At 37.3% G+C, this 19705-nt stretch overlaps 1 protein-coding gene across 12 annotated transcripts in view; it reads right to left on the reverse strand.

The window, feature by feature from the left end:
* The window catches only part of BAZ2B (bromodomain adjacent to zinc finger domain 2B), a 227931-nt gene that overhangs the window by 136848 nt on the left and 71378 nt on the right, over nucleotides 1-19705 (reverse strand). Inside the window, exon 1 of one of the 12 annotated variants that reach the window (XM_083370563.1) lies at nucleotides 18202-18251. The exons of the other annotated variants lie outside the window; for them this stretch is intronic. The gene's annotated coding sequence lies outside the window, so the exon portion shown is untranslated. Of the gene's footprint in view, nucleotides 1-18201; nucleotides 18252-19705 lie in introns of those variants that run through there. 12 annotated transcript variants of the gene reach the window in all.

Raw genomic sequence — 19705 nt, forward strand, 5'->3', positions numbered from 1 at the left:
CAACAGCCTAGGTTCCATCAGCATTGTTAATGTACCCTTGAAGGAAAAATCAATGGGTACTAAGGAGACAAAGACGATTTATTTCTCTGGAAAGTATGTCGAAAGTATTCATCAAAACTGTTTGCCATTCAGACTACAGAAGTGTACGAATATATACTAATATATAACATAATAGAGGTTGTTTAACAATGAAAGTTACGTATACATTGTAAGTCAATCATTTTCATTCCACAATAATTACTTATAATGGTTAATAACTATCCTAATTATGTTTTTATTTCAACTGTATGGAAGACCACCATGGTACAAAAGTAATCTTAACTATAATACATACTATGTATCATCTGGAAACTAGAATTTCAAATGCCATTTTTAAATTACAGGATGTGACTGAATTGTTGGCAATTAATGATATTCTTTTGTAACATGCAAAGTCATAGCCCTTTAAAGAAGAAGCTATTCACTTCAGGATGAATTAACAATGGAAAGTTTGAGTTTTTAAAAAAAAACCTATTACAGTGTTTAAGTCATGCCTCTGAAAAAAAATACCGGTACTATGGCCTTTTTCAAAAATGCTTAAATTATTGGTAAGCAACAATATTCTTCTATAAAATGAAAGCTATCATTCTTTAAGAAGCCATTTATTTTAAAATACAAAAATGCAAGCTTTCATTTTGTGAAATATTTTACTAAGTGTGCATAAACTGGATTTAATTAACCTGCACATAACTAGGAAAGTTATCACTACATCCTTCTGTTGATGTAATTAATCCTAATTCATGGCACCAATAATTTCTGAGATAGCCGCACTGCTATTAAATAAGGGAATAACTCATCCAGTACTTGCTACTTTAAAAATCTAATTCATACTGACACAGCTTACGTAGGTGAACACATAAAGAGCATAGAATTTTATGGAGGAATATTGGTTGGTAAATAATAATAATCCTTGTTGGACGTGAAAAGGAAGCTTCCATAAGCACCAATTCAGCTTTCAACTATTTCCTAATGTTTTCTTAACTGTATAATGCATGTGAGCATGGACCAAACTAGAACTGTCATCCACCTAAAATTTAGAATCTAAAGAGGTCAATGTAGTCACAGGCTATAATTAATCACCACTAGCAGAGAAAATGTAAATTATTAACTCTATGGGGTTTGCAACGCAAGCCACTAATCCAAAACATTTGTGCCGGTATTAGATAATATTATGTTGGATTTACTTAGTTTTCACACACACACACACACACACACACACACACACATCCTTAACACAAATGTAGCAAATTTTAGGAATCAGCTATCCATCTGCTATCCCGTACCTTAACATTTTACAGTACTGTACAAGTAGTCCTCGACTTACAACCACAATTGAGCCCAAAATTTCCATTGCTAAGCAAGACAGTTTTGCCCCATTTTGCCACAGTTGTTAAGTTGAATCACTGCAGTTGTTAAGTTAGTAACATGGTTGTTAAGTGAATCCGGTTTCCTCACTGTCTTTACACATCAGAAGGTTGCATGACTCTGTTACACTGCATGCCCATTGTCAAGTGTCTGACTTTTGATCATGTGACCATGGGGATGCTGCAATAGTTGTAAGTGTGAAAACTGGTCATAAGTCACTCTCAATGCCATTGTAACTTTGAATGGTCATTAAATAAATGGTTATAAGTTGAGGATTGCCTGTACTTTTTATTGCTATTAACATTCCCTAGTTCCTATAAATAACGAAGCATTCACTCTTGGATGTAATAGAAACAAAATGTCCTACCAATAAACTACAGATTCACAAGGAATCCTGACGATAGTGACCCTTGAAATGTCTTTCATGAACCTAAAGGAGGTTGGAAGAGGGGAGAGATATTTCATCTTTTCTTTCAGTGGCAGCCATCCTCCCTGTTCCTCAGTGAGATTTTGGACTAGTTAGTTCAAACTTCAAAAAATATGAACTCAGTTGGACTAGCCCAGGGGTAGGCAACCTTGGCTCTTTTACAACTTATGGACTTCAACTCCCAGAATTCTATGGCCGGCTCAGGAATTCTGGGAGTTGAAGTCCATGAGTCATAAAAGAGCCAAGGTTGCCTACCCCTGGACTAGCCTAAACCTAAATAGCTGTACAATAAATAAAAAAACCTTCTCAACTTGGTAACCTCCAAATGTGTTGGATATCCAATTCTTACTCTTCTGTAACCATCATGAACTAGGAGGTGCAGTCTGAACCCCTAGATTAAAGATTTCTTAATTTACACAGCTTGAGACAACTTTCAGAGGTAGTTTTAGGATTCCTTTGCTCTCACTTGGTGACTTTTCTTATCTTGCAATCAAATCCAAGTGAAAGTGGATCCTTAGAAAACTATCTTTTTTATTTGGAAATAGAGCATATATTTTTAAAATATGCACAGATTCCAGCAAATTATGCATCAAGAAAGAACAATTTCTTTGAATGCAACTATGTTTCTCATGCCTGATAACCAGTCTCGTACTCCTTAAGGAACCAAGCATTCCTATGGAAACTATAGGGAATCTTTAATATCAGCCTCGTTTCCGTGTATTTTCATTTCTTCTTTGATTCTGAAGCTTGAGGTTCTACAACAGCTGATAAGAAGTTAACAAACATCTGAATGTTAAGCAAAATGCAGCACTTTTGAGTAACAGCAGCAGCACAAAAGAAATAATAAATAAATAAATCTGAGTAGCCATTTTGAATTGCAAGACTTCATTCCTCCTTGTGCCCATTGAAATCGGTTCATATTCTAAGTCAGAATATCAAACAAGGAGCAGACACATTGTTAGTCTGAGAGTAGGCTAACTTTCTGGAGCAAAAACTGTAACCTCAATAATTTGAGAAACTGCAGATTTTAATGCAACAGCCGTGACACTGGAAAATATAACTTTGTTTATTGCTTTCTATACACCTAACAATTATGAACTGGATAATAAAGACTAGCCAAGGCAGATTATGGATACAAAATCTTCATTTTAATTATTATTTGTTGCTCTAAAATATCTCCAGCTGAACATTTTGGCTGTGTTTCTCAGCAATCCCATGCTCAGATTGGCATCAAGATACTTTTAAAAGTTGAAAGACAGCAGATGTCCCTTGAAATATATAAAAACCATATTAGTGATTCTTGGTACAAGTTTATTAAGAGAAAAGATGGTAAATTAGCTAGGTAGAGAATGATTAAAATAATGTATTCAATTATTCACAGATTTCTACTATAAAACATTTTTAACAAAAAAAAACAGTTTAAAAAGGACAATTATTTTATACAAGCCCCAAATGAATAATAGTAGGTATTTGAATGCTAGGAGGTGAGATCATTATGATTGTTATGCCATACTGGAACCACCTGTCTGAATTAAAGTGGAAAATGGTGATTCTTAAAAACATAATTTATTTTTAAACAAACAAACTCAGCTGAAAAGTGGGTTAATGCCTCTATCTTGAGGGAGGCAGGGAACAGCTGTACTGTAGATTGCCCACTTCTGTGAGGCACAGTTGAAACCTACTTTGTTCTCTTTTCACTACAGCAAAAATATTTTTATTCTCCAAGGTCTTTTAATATATAAATATGATAACATTTTAACTTTTTCATTTCAATGGAATTTTTATATTAATGTAATTTTAGCCATTCCTTTTTTATTTTTTATATTTTGCATATTTGTTGCACAAAATATCTTTTTAAATAATCTTTTAAAAACGTTAATCCAGTAATATAACCATATTACTGCCCTCAGAGTTATATTTTCCAAGTGAAGAGATCCCGCTAAGTAGAAGTTGCTTACTCTGAACTAGGTATTCTGTGAGCTACTTTTTAATTATGCTTTTTTGAAAAGTGGTTCAACCTTGAGAAAAGGTGCCTTAGGGGGAAAAATTGAATAGATAACACCAAATCAAAATATTTTTTAAAGAAATAGAAGCCACTATTTATCATTACAGGTAATATTTGGATTGCAATAAGCAATTGGTTTTGCTTCTGTTAAATGATGTGGCTGTAAAGCACAATGTCACATGACAACATCACTTAGCAACCAGGCAGTCCTGGTTGACTTCATAAGATGTCTGGGTCAATAAATGGAAAGTGGGGAGAGTCTCAGATAAGAAATACGGGAGTGTCACAAGTGGATGGAGAAGGCCCCGGGCGTCCCCCCACAGGATGCATGTGAGTTGGGACAGGGGGGCTGCAGTGCGGCACAAACGCAAAGAGGCAGAGAGAAGGAGGGTGCAGGTTGGTGCAAGAGCAGAGAGGCTGAGGGAAGGAGAACACAAGTTGGTGTGCAGCAAGGTGTGTGGGGAACCTAGCAGAGTGATCTGTAATCTTCCTTCCCGACTTCCCCATTGATTTTGCTTGTGGAAAGCTGGCAGGGAAAGTTGCAAATGGCGATCACATGACTATAAGTTGATGTAATGGTTATAAGTACAACCTGGCTGCCAAGCACCCGAAATACAATCACATGACTGGGAGGATGCTACAACATTCAGAACTTCAAGGACCAGTCATAAGTAGCACTCGCTCAGCACCATTGCAACTTTGAAAGGGTCATTGAGCGAGCAGTTGGCGAGCAAGCACTATCTGTATTCACACTTGTTCATCTTTTCCATACAAAAGAGCCAGAAATGGCATTAGTGTGAAATTATTGTAAATGCTTTTCTGACTACAGTTTACCTCACAAAAGCCAACTGGCTGGTAAAGCAGCAACCTCCAGAATGTATATTTAGAAATTAAACACTGGCAACATTATTCTCCCATTTTGGGTTTCAAGTCAGAAATACAGAAATAAGTCTTCAACTTACAACCAGTTTGAAGTTAAAATTGCCTCTGAAAGGGTATTTTATAGCCTATAAAGCACTTCCAGTGTCATAAAACCTCATGTTGACCCTCCCATAAATAATCTGATCACATTTTGGGCACTTGGCAAGTAGTTCACGTATACAACTGGCTGCAGCATCCTGTGGTCATGGAACTGCAATTTTGAAAGTTTTTGTCAGTTACCAAAAAATGCCTATTCAGGAGAGTAGATTTGGACTTATGACTGCATGGTTTGCTTAACTACATGATTGACTTAACGACTCTGTGATTTGCTTAATAATGTCATAAAATAGATTCAAAAAATTAGGTCTGGTCATGTGGTGCCTCAACTTACAATCACAATGGCTTGCAACCACAATTCCAGACTCAGTTGTTGTCGTAAGTCAAGGATTACCTGTAGATAGTTAAAAGATATATAAAACCATCTTATTCTTGAAATCAGCTAACCTCAGTCTGATCTCACAGGCGTCTATGGGAAGCTGAAGGAGGACAACTGATGAAATAAGCAGAATGCAAGTATGAAAGGCAACAGTCCGCATCATGAAATACAGGTAGTCCTCAACTTACAACCATTCATTTAGAGATCATTCAAAAAAGTGAAAAAGTAACTTATGACCTGTTTTCACATTTAGGACTATTGCAGCACCCCAGGGTCACATATTCAAAATTCGGGCACTTGGCAAGTGCCATACATTTATGACAGTTGCAGTGTCCCAGATTCATGCGATCACCATTTGTAATCTACCCAGCTGACTTCCAACAAGCAAAGTCAATGGGGAAGCCAGATTCACTTAACAATCACATGATCCACGTAAGAACTGCAGTGATTCGCTTAAGAACTGTGGCAAAAAAGGCAAAATGGAGCAAAGCTCACTTCACAATTGTTCTGCTTAGCAATGGAAATTTTGGGCTCAACTGTGGTTGCAAGTTGAGGATTACCTGTTTATAGTATTTCATCACCATTTCATCACTGTAGTTCCACCAGACAGCTAGGTTCTGCCATCCACAAAATTTTTCCCTGTCTTTTATTATAGAATGTAGGGCTTAGTAGGCTGATGTTTTTCAGCTTTCTTCCATTAAGCCACCTAGTTACCAATCATTTTAAACAAAATCAATGAAATATGACACATTGACATTTAGCTCTGATCTAAAATAACATAATCCATTATGGTGTAACATAGGCAGTTTATCAGCTGAAAAATCTTAAAATGTTCACAGGGCTACAATTTCACCCATTCTCGTTGATCAGATATAGCAAGTTTTTTTGTACTTGTGCCTTTAAATATCTTATTTTCTGTTCTCTTTCTCAAGGGTATTCCGAGACAATACCAGCTCTAGGGCCTAGCAAAATTTAATTTATTTTAGGTTTTGTGTCTCTTAATTTTAATCCTATGGCCTTTAAAAAAAATGCTGTGGTTTCCTATCTCCATTCAGGAAAGCAAGCACACTTAAAAGCTGTCATATTAAGCATGTAGATAATAAAGTAGGCTTATGTTCCTTTTATAATGAAACAGCTCAATTTGTCTTGAATTATGATGACGACTATTTATCTACTTTTAAGGAATAAAAAGCAGAGGACAATTTATTAAAGCAGAAGCATAACTCCTGAACACTGGAAGGTCACAGCCCACGAGTTGAGCTGCTAGGAAAAACATCTCCAATGCTCCAGAGCTGCCATTTTTCTTCCTTGACAGAGACTCCATCTGCCACAGAGCCATTTACAGGCTCAGAGTCGGAATATCAATGATTTTCCAGCATTCTGCAAGTCTGCTTTCACCTTCACATCACCTCTGTAATACATCTAAAACAGATGATACGTGCATCTCTCTCTTCCAGACTACATCCCAGCCTTATGTGGCTGAGAAGAATTCGGTTCTGATGAGCCATTTTACATTCATGCACCACTGGAAAAAAACAAAAAAAGGGTTTAAAAGCTCCAATGCTTCCTACTTTTCTGTTCTGCCTATGTACCCAAAATGAAGTTCCTTTCTCTTCCTGAGAAGAGAAAGCATTGTAGCCCAGCCATATTTATACAATAATTCTTCATGAGGGCATTCATCAACTGCATTTATTGGGTTCAATGCTTTGAGAAACAGCACAGCTAACCCTGACACTGTAGCCCACCATCGGAAATGCATTAGAGATAGTCCTCAACTTATGACCATAATTGAGCCCAAAATGTTTGTTCCCTAGCATGAAAGTTGTTAAGTGAGTTTTGACCCATCTTATGACTATTCTTGCCACAATTGCTAAGTAAATCACTGCATTTGTTAAATTAATAACATGGTTGTTAAATGAATCTGGTTTCCTTCTTGACTCTCCTTGTCAGTAGATCGCGAAAGGTGGTCACATGACCCCAGGACACTACAACCATCATAAATCCATGCCAGTTGCCATGCTGCAATGGTCGTAAGTGTGAAAAATGGTCAAAGTCACTTTTTTCAGTGCCACTGTAACTTTGAATGGCCCCTAAGCGAATTGTTGTAAGTTGAGGACTACCTCTTCTTGTCTTAATTACAGTTTTTCACAGTAACTAAAATGTAAAACTGGATGAAACAAGCACATTGTCTTCTGCAACACAGCCCTTGTACTTAAAATAAATTTACCAAGGATTTCTGTGAGACTGGATCTGAGAACATACGGGGCCAAACATGCATACCATTAGGCCAAATGAAACATCTGCTTCACATAACACAGTCTGACAGAGATGAGACAGTCCGTAAGTCTGCTTTGAAGGCAAAAGGAACATAGATGGTCTTCGTTAGCACCAATCTAGACTTGGACAAGGTGGGATGGAATGGAGTGGGTACATTTGCTGTTCGGTTGGGGCAGAAAAAAATGATTCTTTGGATTCTTTGGAGATTGGCCAAAAGAAACTCTGCAAGAACCTACTCTCATAAAAATCTCCATACAAAACACATTGTTCAGGAGGAATGTGGCTGGAAAAGAATGTGTTTCTGAAACTGAAATGCAAAAAGAAATTGTTACGTTAAAAAAAGAGAGAGCTTACACTGGAGAAACAGATGCCTAAAGAGCCTGCCTTAGAGAAATGTATTAACAAGGTACAACCTCAGGGAAATTTATGTTGTAAAGTTTCTCAGGGACTTTATATTAGCAGCTATGCATATTAGGGAAAATTCATATAAAAAGCCTGGATATGTAGAATGGATTGGGTATGAAAAAAGATGTCTGGTGTATTTTTTAACCTGAAAAAGAAATCATGTGGAATATTGTCCCAATAATGAGACAGTAAAATCTGCCAATTTTACACCGGTCCATATATTGCTATTTATTGCTGCAGTCTATAATGAGATGACAAGATGATGACAGGCTCTTTCAAAAGTGAGCAAAGGCATCTCTTTTTACAATACACGTTATTTGTAGATGCCACGGATTATCCTCCAGATTTGGATGCACCTTACACTGCACAATTAGGCCACCCGACCCTAAGCTGAAGTTTTGAGCAGCATCAGTTGTCATGTAAGCTTCTGTCAGGAATACCCTCCCATGTGTGTTTTTTATACCTTAAATGTTCCAAGATTTTAAAAGTAATGCTACACATGGAACCCATTTGGGGTGTGCTATGTGCTGTTTCCATTTTCTGTCCGCAGTTCTTCAGATCTCAGTAGAAACTAATAAAGCAGTAATGCCACTCCAACAGCTGTGATTCCAAGAAGATAAAGAAATTACAGATGTAATGCTCAGGCAGATAAATGGAGGAGTGAAGAGTCCAACATTCTGATGCAAAGTTAAGACTTTTATTTTTGACAGTCACAAGTAGCATTCTGCAACAAGTTTCCATCATTAAAAGCATTCGGTAACAGTATTTTTCTGTTTGCGCTTTAGATTTTTATTACTGAGGAATTGCATTTAAATCCACAGCTTTTTGACTGATGACCTGAAATTATGAAATTCCAGAAAATTTGTCATATATGGTTTGTCGCAATCAGACAAGATAGCAAAACTGCAGGGGAGATTCAAACATGCTGATGTGTCAAAAATGAGGTGTCCCAATAAAGAACTGTATGATGGCACAGTATGATCTCACCGTAGCAATAATACTAACAAGAGAAGTGACCCTTTAAGAGCAATCAAAATCTTTTATTTGTCTGCATTGATTCTTTGGGTTGGTAAAAACACCCTGAAAATATTGTCAACCTAATGCCAAAAGCAGACATCACTGGCTGCTGAAATGTACAAACATGGTTACAGAATTTTTTCCCTGAAATCTCTTATCTTCCTGAACTACCTCTCTATCCCACAAAAACTTCTGCAGTGGAGAATAAATTTAAGGATGGATGCAGAAAGGGCTGCAGGAGAGGGAAATTTTTCCCTTCTCATTCTTCTGACAGGAACTGACTAACATGGCATGTATTTTAGCAGTAGGATCAAGAATAACCTAGAGATCCAAAAAATATAAAGAAAAATAGTGATGAATTATTTATTTTGTCTTCTCTAGTGGCTAGGTGGCTAGGACTTGTGTTACTTTATTTTCTGTAAAGTTCCCAACGGAAAAATTATAGTAGCTTTTTGTAACAAAACCAACAAAGTCTTACTTCATGCATCTGAAAATGGAGATCAAATCACCCTCAAGTCAGCCTTGACTCTGGATGGCTGCCTCTATGAAGGTTTTTGGCAGGGTTACAGAACTGGTTTGCTACTGCCTCCCCCCCCAGGTTTTTTTTTTTTGCAGCCCAGTAATGATCCACAAAAATGTAATAATGAATTTACTGGTCTTGAAGATGCCATGGAAAGTTTTGTGATTTTAAATGTACAATTGTACAACCTTTGTGCCATGTCTTCACAAAATGGACATCCACTAGTTCAACAATGTACCAAACCATTTTCTTCAACAACTGAAGACTGCAGCTCTATTTCTTTTAGCAATGCCAATAAATCTGACATTTCTGTACATTTAATATGTATGTGTCTACCTTTTTCATTGTGTACTCTCATAAGCATGAATTTATCAAGTAAGCCCCAATTAAAATTGGGGTGTTTAGTGCTGCAGTCCATCATGTCCACCATACAGATGAAAGATGACCCACATTTTTGTCTCCGCTGTTTGGTAAAACATTCTGTAAACATGGTCAGTTGGATGGCTCTATAAAGAGGCTTATTTCCAAATAAGCAGCCACATCCTATTCCTGGAATTAAGATGGTGGCGTTATTTGAATGAATTTGAACTATGAAACTTACAAATGCTCAGGTCATCAGTATTATTAATATTTCCCCATCTCAATTTTATTTTGTGTTTTGACCTTACCTATGAGGTACAAGACAGAAGCAGGGATGCACATCAAGCTATTTAATTCTGGTTCTACAATAATCTAGCTGAGGATCTTCAATGTTTTGGTCAATGGCCACAACTGCACTTGTGAATCCATATTCTATATCTTGGCTGTGGTCTGCCTAGGACAGGGTTACTAGTAGGCACCAAAAGAGATATCCAGAAGCACCGTATCAGGGAATCCAAACCAAACTGTAGGATGACATTCAATACAGTTTGATTTATTTTGAGTATATAAATATACATTGCTAAGGCATGTTACCTTTGTAAATGCAAATTCTCAATTTCATGTTTGTTGGGTAATGTAAATGGAGAGACAGAGTTTATTATCTGCTCAAGTCTGTTTAAGATTTAAATTATGTCTCTCTTTGGGAATGATTTTCAATGTGTATTTTATGTATCTCTATTTGCACTCAGGAAACCAGAATTTATTTCTTCAAGAACTGAAATGTTGCTTATATGATTAAAAAAAAATAAGCTAAAAAAAGCAATTGCTGTTCCAGCAAATTAACATTTAAAGCCATCTGCCTTATATTTATAGCCTTATTTAACATATTTATCCCTTAAACAAGTTACAGAAACTTTGTTGTAAACAACAATTCCTTTGGATGCTTTTGGCACCTCCTAAGCAATAGCAACTAACAGGAATTCTCAAGGTTTATTCAAACATACTACTGCTATTTGACTAATAAAACCAGCTGCTCTGAGTAATAAAATGACAGCACAGAAAATTCAGTTTACATCTGAATCCTTCCAATTGCCATCTGTACAGTAAAGCTTAATAAACTGCTTATTTCCCCTAGCAGATGCTAATCATCAACTGATAATGCACAATCAAAATCTGTTCTTTAATGCTTTTAGGCAATGGGCACTAGCAATTCCACCCAAACAAGCTTAAAATACCCTATTTAGTTCAAGGAGTCTCACTCCTATGTTTCCTTAAATTGGAAAGCTGCCTCCTGCTAACTATTAATACAAATGTCTACCATAGGAATAAAAATAACTGTGGAGACAGAATTTAATTTTCTTCTCATAACATTTTTGGAAAAGTTTGTCTACTGATCAGAAATATAGATTATTTTATTAAAAGAAGTGCTCACTGTTACAATATATGTTTATATTAAATATATACAGAGAGTGAAATTTCTCAGTATAGTGATTTTGTTTTTATTCATGGGTATCAAGCAGATATAATTCCATTTTTTAATATACAAATATGGATACATTTGGTAATTAGAGCAAAACTCAGATATAAGATAGATGTAACTACCATGTCTGGGAAATACTCAGCTTTGCAGAAATGCAGAAATTACAAAAGTGATCCTGAGAAGTCAAAATGGGGAATCCAAAGCTAAATGAATTGTGACAAAGTGCACTCAGAAGTCCTGGAATGCTTGTTGATATTATTGCATGGAGAAGAAATTGGGAAAAAGTGGAACAGAAAATGGTACGGATTATAGTTCAAGAGAGCGTGGCTAGCTGAAAGCTTGCTGAGAGAATTGCATGTTATGTTTCTGTGTGTTTCAATAAATGAATCCTCAAGAAAAAAATATTTTATTTACAAGTTATCAGGAAAAGACTCACATTTATTTATCTAGTACTGCTTTGTTGTGGGCGACATAGTATCTGACAGATGTTTGAGATTTCAACTTTTTACCATCCCTGTCCCTTGATCATATTGCCTGATGTTATGTGACAACTGAAAGGTACTAGATTGCCTGTCCCACAACTGAATTTATGCTTCCTCTCCACTTTCAGTTGGAACATGGAACATGAGTTCTTTGTATGAATGATCCTTGCTGAAATAAAATTTGCTTCTATGTTTGGAATTCGTGGAGGAGACATTAACATCAAAAAAGCAGTTTCATTTTCAATTTTTCCTTCAAATTAATCTGTATTCCTCAATCATAGAACACAGATTTTGCTTAATGTTTACTGCTGATTTGTCAGCAAATGACTCTCCGAATTACAAACACCAAATAACTCATATTCATTTGCAGCACTTCAGACTTAATATTTGTCTCTTTATAATCTACCTGTATGTTTTGCAAAACTGCTTTCTTTTAAAAAATAATCTTGAGATGTGTAATTACTTCTTGCCTTCCATTTTAAACAGTTTTTCTTATTGCAAGCACTTAAAGCCCTGCTTAGAGATCTTATTCTTTTAGGTTTCTCAGGTATAATTATTGTTATTATATGGAAAGAAAGGTTTAATTAAATCTGCAGGTGCTGAAACGAACATACAAAGTAGTGAATTTTTAGTTTTCTTTTTGAACTGTCTGTAGAAAAGAAATGATCTTGTTTCCATAATATTTTGGGATATTAAAATAACATTTATGGTTTCATGCTGTGTCTGAGAATTCACTAAACCCAGAATAACAAAAATCATTACCCTTAGGTGAGGGAATAAAATTCTTAATTTGGAATCCCTATTTTCTCTCTCTCCCTACACACACACACACACAGAGAGAGAGAGAGAGAGAGAGAGAGAGAGAGAGTCAGTCTTCTATCAAGACTGCCTTAAATTAATGGGGAAAAAACTATAGCAAAAAGGGCTTTTTAGCAACCACACCCTCCTGTAATGTAGCTTGCCATTTAATAACAAACTCATTTAGCAACCATTCACAGTTACAACAGGAATGAAAAAGTAACTTTGCGACCAGTCTTGTCATTTATGAACTTTGAAGGTCTATGAAGCAAAAGAAAGTTGAAATAAGATCATTAGCACACTTGTGATTTCCATAGTAACTTGAACCAATTTGGTCTAGTGCAGGGGTAGGCAACCTTGGCTCTTTTATGACTTGTGGACTTCAACTCCCAGAATTCCTGAGCCAGCACGGCTCAGCATGGAAACCTCTCCCTTTCTTCTCAGCATGACTGGCTCAGGAATTGAAGTCCACGAGTCATAAAAGAGCCAAGGTTGCTTACCCCTGGTCTAGTGGTTAAGGACCACTAGGAGATTGTGAGTTCTAGTCATGAAAACCATATGGGTGACTCTCAACCCAATTCACCTCACAGAGTTCTTGTAGGGAAAATAGGAAGAGGAAGTAGTAATAGATATGTTCATTCCCTGGAATTATTTAACAAAATAAGAAAGATAGATTAAAAAAAAATCTAATCTAAATTTTTTTAAATCTAATCTAATCCTCGCATAACAACTGAGTTGCCAGTACCAACTGTGGTTGCTAAATAAGGACTTTCCACATATAATTTTAAAATAAAAAGCCTTACTTCTGTACGTCAATAATTTGCACAATACATAATGATGAAGACATCTCTCAGATAATTTCTTATTATTATCATCAGAAGAAATACTATATATTTGTATCAATTTACCAATATTTCAAAGAAACAGATTTGCAGCTCATATCGTATAATAACCAGATCAATGGGAGTGAGCAGTTTAGTAGCACAGAGGATAAATCAGCTCTCTATGCCCTCTGAAGTGCTTACAGAAGAAAAGGGGTTAATGTGGATAAGAAAGGATTTTTTTTCTACACGATCCAGTAATTAATATATTGATGGAAATCCTTATCCAGACAACCTTCACATGATTAAGATCACTTGATGGAAACAAGTCTGTTGGATCCACTCTTTTCCATATATCTTCATCAAGTGGTCTCATATAATTTTGATTATTCCATGAAAATATTCAGCATGTCTCCCTGGTCTTCCTGTGCAGTCAAATTTAGATATGACACTGGTGACTCACCCTATGGCCAGTCTGCACTGATGTATGGTCAAAGCAGAAGGTAAACCAGACTCCAGTGCCAATACCGACTTATACAATCTTCTTTCTAGTGTTACACAATGCTTCTGGTTTGATTCCTAAAAGCTGCTTTGGTGTATGCATAGACCAAAGTAGCAGCTGTCTGCAACTCTTTTACAGCACCGGTGTCTTTCCCTGAGATAATGTCGCAGCTCCTGGGGGCATTCTCACAATCCCAGAAAAAAGACACATTTGCTTGCAAAAGTCACAAACAATCATTATGCTCACCTGCCTGTGTGCTCCAAAGCACCTTTTCTTATTTTCAAGAGCTGCCCAACCATATTTTGATCTTCTTCCCTGCTGAATAATTCATATCAAAATACAGAGACACAGCTCTGAGAAGAATTCAGTGTGTGTCAGTCCCACACTAGACAACTGTGGTAGCCAATTCCTAATACTAATCATATGACCGTGATTTTTAGGCCTGTCCAATTTGTGATCCACTAGGCCAAATGCACTCAACCAATCAACACACATTGCTCTCTGCCCAGCTAACATGGTTATCAGTAGCCTGAAAAATGATTATATTATATCCCTGCTAGATTACATTATTTGTTACATTCATATTCTGCCTTTGTTTTGGAGACTTAACCGCCCATGTCTGGGAATCTCCTATTTTCATCTGCACAAGAAATTTCAGAAGAAACTCAATGAATTCCCTGATGGAATGGACTCTGAACAAGGCTCTCTTTATTCCCAGTCCAACATTTTAACCACTCTATTGCACTAGCTCTCCATTCCACTTGGTGGGTTGTACAGGCATATAAAAGAATGCAGTTTTGAGGCCTTCCCATCCCTTGATTCTTTGAAAAATATGTTCTGATCTGTTGCTGCAATTCTTAGAGATATTCCAGATAAGTTTTCAAAAGAAAAAAGAAGTTATACTTTATCATTTCTCCAAGAATAACATCAAAATTATTTAGTTCAACAGTAAGTAATAGATAAAGGGTTGGATCCAGAATTGTTAGGAACAGAACTCTGCTATAGGGATGTTTTTATAGTACAGATAGATAATCCTTGACTTTCAACCACAACTGAGCCCAAAATTTCTGTTGCTAAGCAAGACAGTTGTTAAGTGAGTTTTTGCCTTCAGAAATATGAATCAGTTGCTAAGCATTTGAATTTCGCTCACGTGACCATAGGGATGTTGCAACTGTTGTAAGTGTGATAAATGGTCATAAGTCACTTTTTTCAGTGATGTTACAGTCACTAAACGAACTGTTGTAAGTCGAGGACTACCTGTATTGGAATGGGGAAGTGTAATTTGTTCAGACTGAAGGCCGCATTTTGCTTTCAAAAAGAACTGAACATAACCTTCAGTTTATTAAAAGTTATTTAAAATTAAATCCAATATCGTTAATATGATCACTGTCCATGTAATTAACAAATTTCTCCTTATAGCATGTTAAAAATTACAATTTAGAGATAACTTTTTGATCGGTTCTGGGGTCACACTCAAATCTAGAGGTGTACTGAGGAAGGGTTGACTTGCATGTCACCCGATTCTCATCAACCCTGAGCAGCTCACACAACAAACAAACAAAATTGGGGAGGGTGAAGCCCTAATAAGCAGGCATATACATAGAATGAAGGCTATTGCTAAGCACATTGATTTGTGCTTTAGATTGTAAGCCGCCCTGAGTCTTCGGAGAAGGGCGGGATATAAATGGGATTTAAAAAATTTTTACAATAAAATCAGTAAAGCTTGAAAGATAAAGATAAAATATATGAAGAAGTGAAAGTTCACACTCTCCCTTGTCAAAGCCCTGAGTGAAGAGTCAGGTTTTCATAGCTCTTCTAAACAATGACAGAGTGGGGCTATGGATCTCGCGGGGGGGGGGAGATATCTTCTCAGATGGCAGACACTGCTACAGAGAAGGTGTGTTTCTGCAGACAGATGATATTGTTTAATAAGAAAAAGAGTGAACCAATCCTGCAGGATCAAATCAGCCAGGCAGATGTTATGGAAGATTGACATATGGCACCCACACATCAAAAGTACTGCATGGACATACAGAGGCGTGCACATTACTGTTCACACCACAACATATTCACACATTTCTCCTTCTACACACAACCATCTTTAACCCAAACGTTTGCTTTGGCAGGTTAAGATCTCTCTGGCTAAGTGGGAATGGTTACACAAGACTTTCAGAGAGAATTGGCAAAGATTGTTTGAATTCCCTGCCTCCACATCTCCTGCACCTAAGCACAGTGGAAAATGATGAACATGAACATAGTGAAGTCACAATGAATGTTTTGTCATTTGTCCTTTGATGCCTCCTTCCACACCTCCAAAGAGAGCCTCTGTCCAAGTCTCTTTGGAACTCTTCCTCACACTAAGACTACCAGATCTGAAATGCAACTATCTGTAGAACCATTTAGAGGGTAAGCAAAGAGATACAGAAAAATCTAATTTTTGGATTTTGTAGCCCAGATCTGCTAGCTCTATCAAACATGGACAGACATGTCTGGATCTCTAAATGTGTCTAGTTTGAATCCTCCTGTTCAAATTCAAGCAAATTTCACAATATTTATTATTTATTTATTTATTTATTCGTTTTATATACCGCCCTTCTCCCGGAGGACTCAGGGCGGTGTACAGAGCAAAGTAAGTATACAATAAACCAACAATAAAACAAATAAAACCCCAGATCTACAAATAAAACCCCAAATCTATCAGGCCAGGCCGGCTTGCTGGAATAGAAAGGTTTTTAAATCTCGCCGAAAGGTGCGAAGGTCGGGGGCCATCCGGATTTCGGCTGGTAAGCGGTTCCAGAGGACTGGCGCACCCACCGAGAATGCTCTCCCCCTGGGGGTCACCAGCCGGCATTCTCTGACCGGTGGCACCCTGAGGAGGCCCTCTCTGTGGGAGAGCACAGGACGGAGGGGTGTTGACGCTGGCAGTAGGTGCTCCCGTAGGTAATCCGGACCCATGCCATGTAGGGCTTTGTATGTCATCACTAGCACCTTGAATTTCACCCGGAAGGCAACTGGAAGCCAGTGCAGCTCACGAAGCAGAGGTGTAATATGGGAGTATCGGGGAGCCCCCAAAAGCGTCCGTGCAGCTGCACTCTGTACCAGCTGAAGCTTCCGAGTGATTCTCAAGGGCAGCCCCATGTAAAGAGCGTTGCAGTAGTCAAGACGAGAGGTCACAAGTGCATGGGTGACTGTACGTAAGGCATCCAGGTCCAGATAGGGTCGTAGCTGGCGCACCAGACGAACCTGAGTGAAAGCCCCCCTAGTCACAGCTCCTATGTGATCTTCTAAGGACAGCTGTGAATCTAGGAGGACACCCAGGTTGTGAGCCCTATCTACGGGGGGCAGTAACTCGCCCCCAATATTAAGGGATGGAATACTCTGAATATCCTGACATGCTGGTATGTACAGCCATTCAGTCTTGTCCGGGTTGAGTTGAAGCCTGTTCCTCCCCATCCATTCCCAGACCGCTTCCAGGCAACGGGACATCACGTCAAGGGCATCACTGATGTGGTTTGGCATCTGGCATCTGGCATCTCAGACAATAATGCAGGAAATTTTCTGTTCCTGATAAGGTGTACATCCATTCTTATATCTTTATTGGTCAGTTAGCTGGTTTCTGCCCTCTGGTTGCTTCAAATGCATATGAGAAGCAGGAGGATATTTTGGTTTTCACAGGAACCTGTTAGGGTACATATTCCTTTGGCCACTAAATCACTTGTTTTCCCCTATTTTATAGATTTAACCACCAGTACTGCAGGCTAACGTATTGCTCATTCCAGGAGTTTGATTCTGAGTGGTTCAAGGTTGACTCGGCCTTCCATCCTTCCGTGGTCAGTAAAACGAGGACCCAGATTGTTGGGGGCAATGTGTAAACTACTTAGAGAGGGCTGTAAAGCACTGTGAAGAGATATATAAGTTTACGTGCTATTGCTATCTTACAAATCTGGGCATTTTCTGATAATACCCTTTCCTCCATTCTAAAAAAAAACATATTTCAGATGACTTTAAATAGTTTCATACTCAACTGTGGACCCTGGCTGTCTGATAAGCAGAAAGCATCCCCAACTTGGGAACTATTTAAAACTAACCTTTAGAAGGATTCCTTTTAGTCAGCATTTCTAAAATAATTATTTTAGCATTCCCCCACCCACCCACTACCAGATCTGATTTTAACTTTACTGATTGTAAAGCACCCCTAGGACCCAGGCATGAAGGTCGCTACTGAAATACAAGATTGCAGACTATGGTAAAATATTCAGCTTGAGCTAAAGAAGGAAAGATAAGTGTCCTCCTGCCTGGGATTCCCTGACACAGTTAAAATACAGCAGCATCAAACAAAGGCTCACCTTTATCTTTGACTACCAAAGGCAGAAAACAAATTAATTTTCAATTACAACAGCTATAAATTCCATTCAAACTGTACTGGTAATCATCGACCACTTTTAACAATCCAAAGTGATGGAAAGTCTCAGGTCTCTCCAAAGGAGCCAGCTAAGCATCCAAGACTCAGACAGCCATAAATAGACAGGCTCTCTATTTTAAAACTGTCCTGTTTTCCCAGTGCACAATCAGCTTCGACATGAACAGCTAAGTCACAAAGAGGCTTGGTACATACGCTTCTCAAAAACAGTCGGCCCCTTGAACAAGTCATTTTTGAAACCAGGAGAGAGATGCAGATGATTTGCTACACTACACGGGAGCGTGTATCCATAGGATTAGAAATAGTCTTCAAATAATTCTAATTATTTTTAAGATTACCTACAGTGCAGATATCAGCAGGTGGCCAGGCTCAGATAGGACTATTGTCTAATTTGGGCAATATCTGACTGGACAATCATTTCATGATAGCCTTTCAAAATCATAAATATTAAAGTAATTTGGATAGTGAAGTGAACCATGCCTAAATCTGATAAATAAAAAATAAATAATGATATACCAATTCATTTTTTAAAAAGCTATGTTATTTCAACACAGATAAAAAAACATACGATAGCGTTTTCCTGTCGATAAAATAGAAGTTCTCAAATTTTGCAACACCACTCACTACAATTTCAGTTAGGATTGATCTTGTTTATCACCTTGATAATACACATTCAAGAATCTGATCTAAATAGCCATGTAACTAATAGTAGATTGAAACCTTTGATGAATACAGTAATTCGGGAAGGCAAGCCTGGTAGGAAAAAATTCCATATAAAGAATTCCTTTCAAGCTGGATGGCATCTATTAATAATAAAATTAAAAATATGATTATGATTGCTTTACTCAGAAGACAGAAAAGATGCAGTAGCCTGACATGCTTCTTAGGTGTGGATGGTAAAAGTATGAGATCTTAGAATTTTATTCCTTATGTCTTCCCTCTATTTTTAGTATTGCTGATACGATATATCAGTTAAATAATTAAAATATTTTAAAGCCTATACCAATAAAGCCCATTAAGTGCAATTTTAAACTCACTGTCCTTAAGTCTACTTAGAACTGAGTCGATTTAATACAATTTCAGGCTAAAAGTCTTACTGAACTAAATAGGCATAGTACTTTTTTAAAAAAAAATCAAAGTCTTCTTCCATAAAGTACAATCAAGCACATTACATTCCTTTAAAAAGAAATCAACAGAAAATAAATTCTCTTCTAGATACTCAGATCCTAGTATTTTAGTTAAGAGCTAAGCTCACTCTGCGTAGACATGATGAAAACTCAAAGCACAGTCTTCTCAAGGATCTAGCTTTGATTGTACATACAAATCCTGGTCCTTTTCTTTTCCACTCCATCTGGATAAGTCAGCTTGTCCAGACAAGAGTAGGAAAAAAATGAGTTTGGGACTTGGCTGTAATGATTGTGGTAATTTAG

Source organism: Vipera ursinii (assembly GCF_947247035.1).
Source record: "Vipera ursinii genome assembly, chromosome: 1".
NCBI lineage: Eukaryota > Metazoa > Chordata > Lepidosauria > Squamata > Viperidae > Vipera > Vipera ursinii.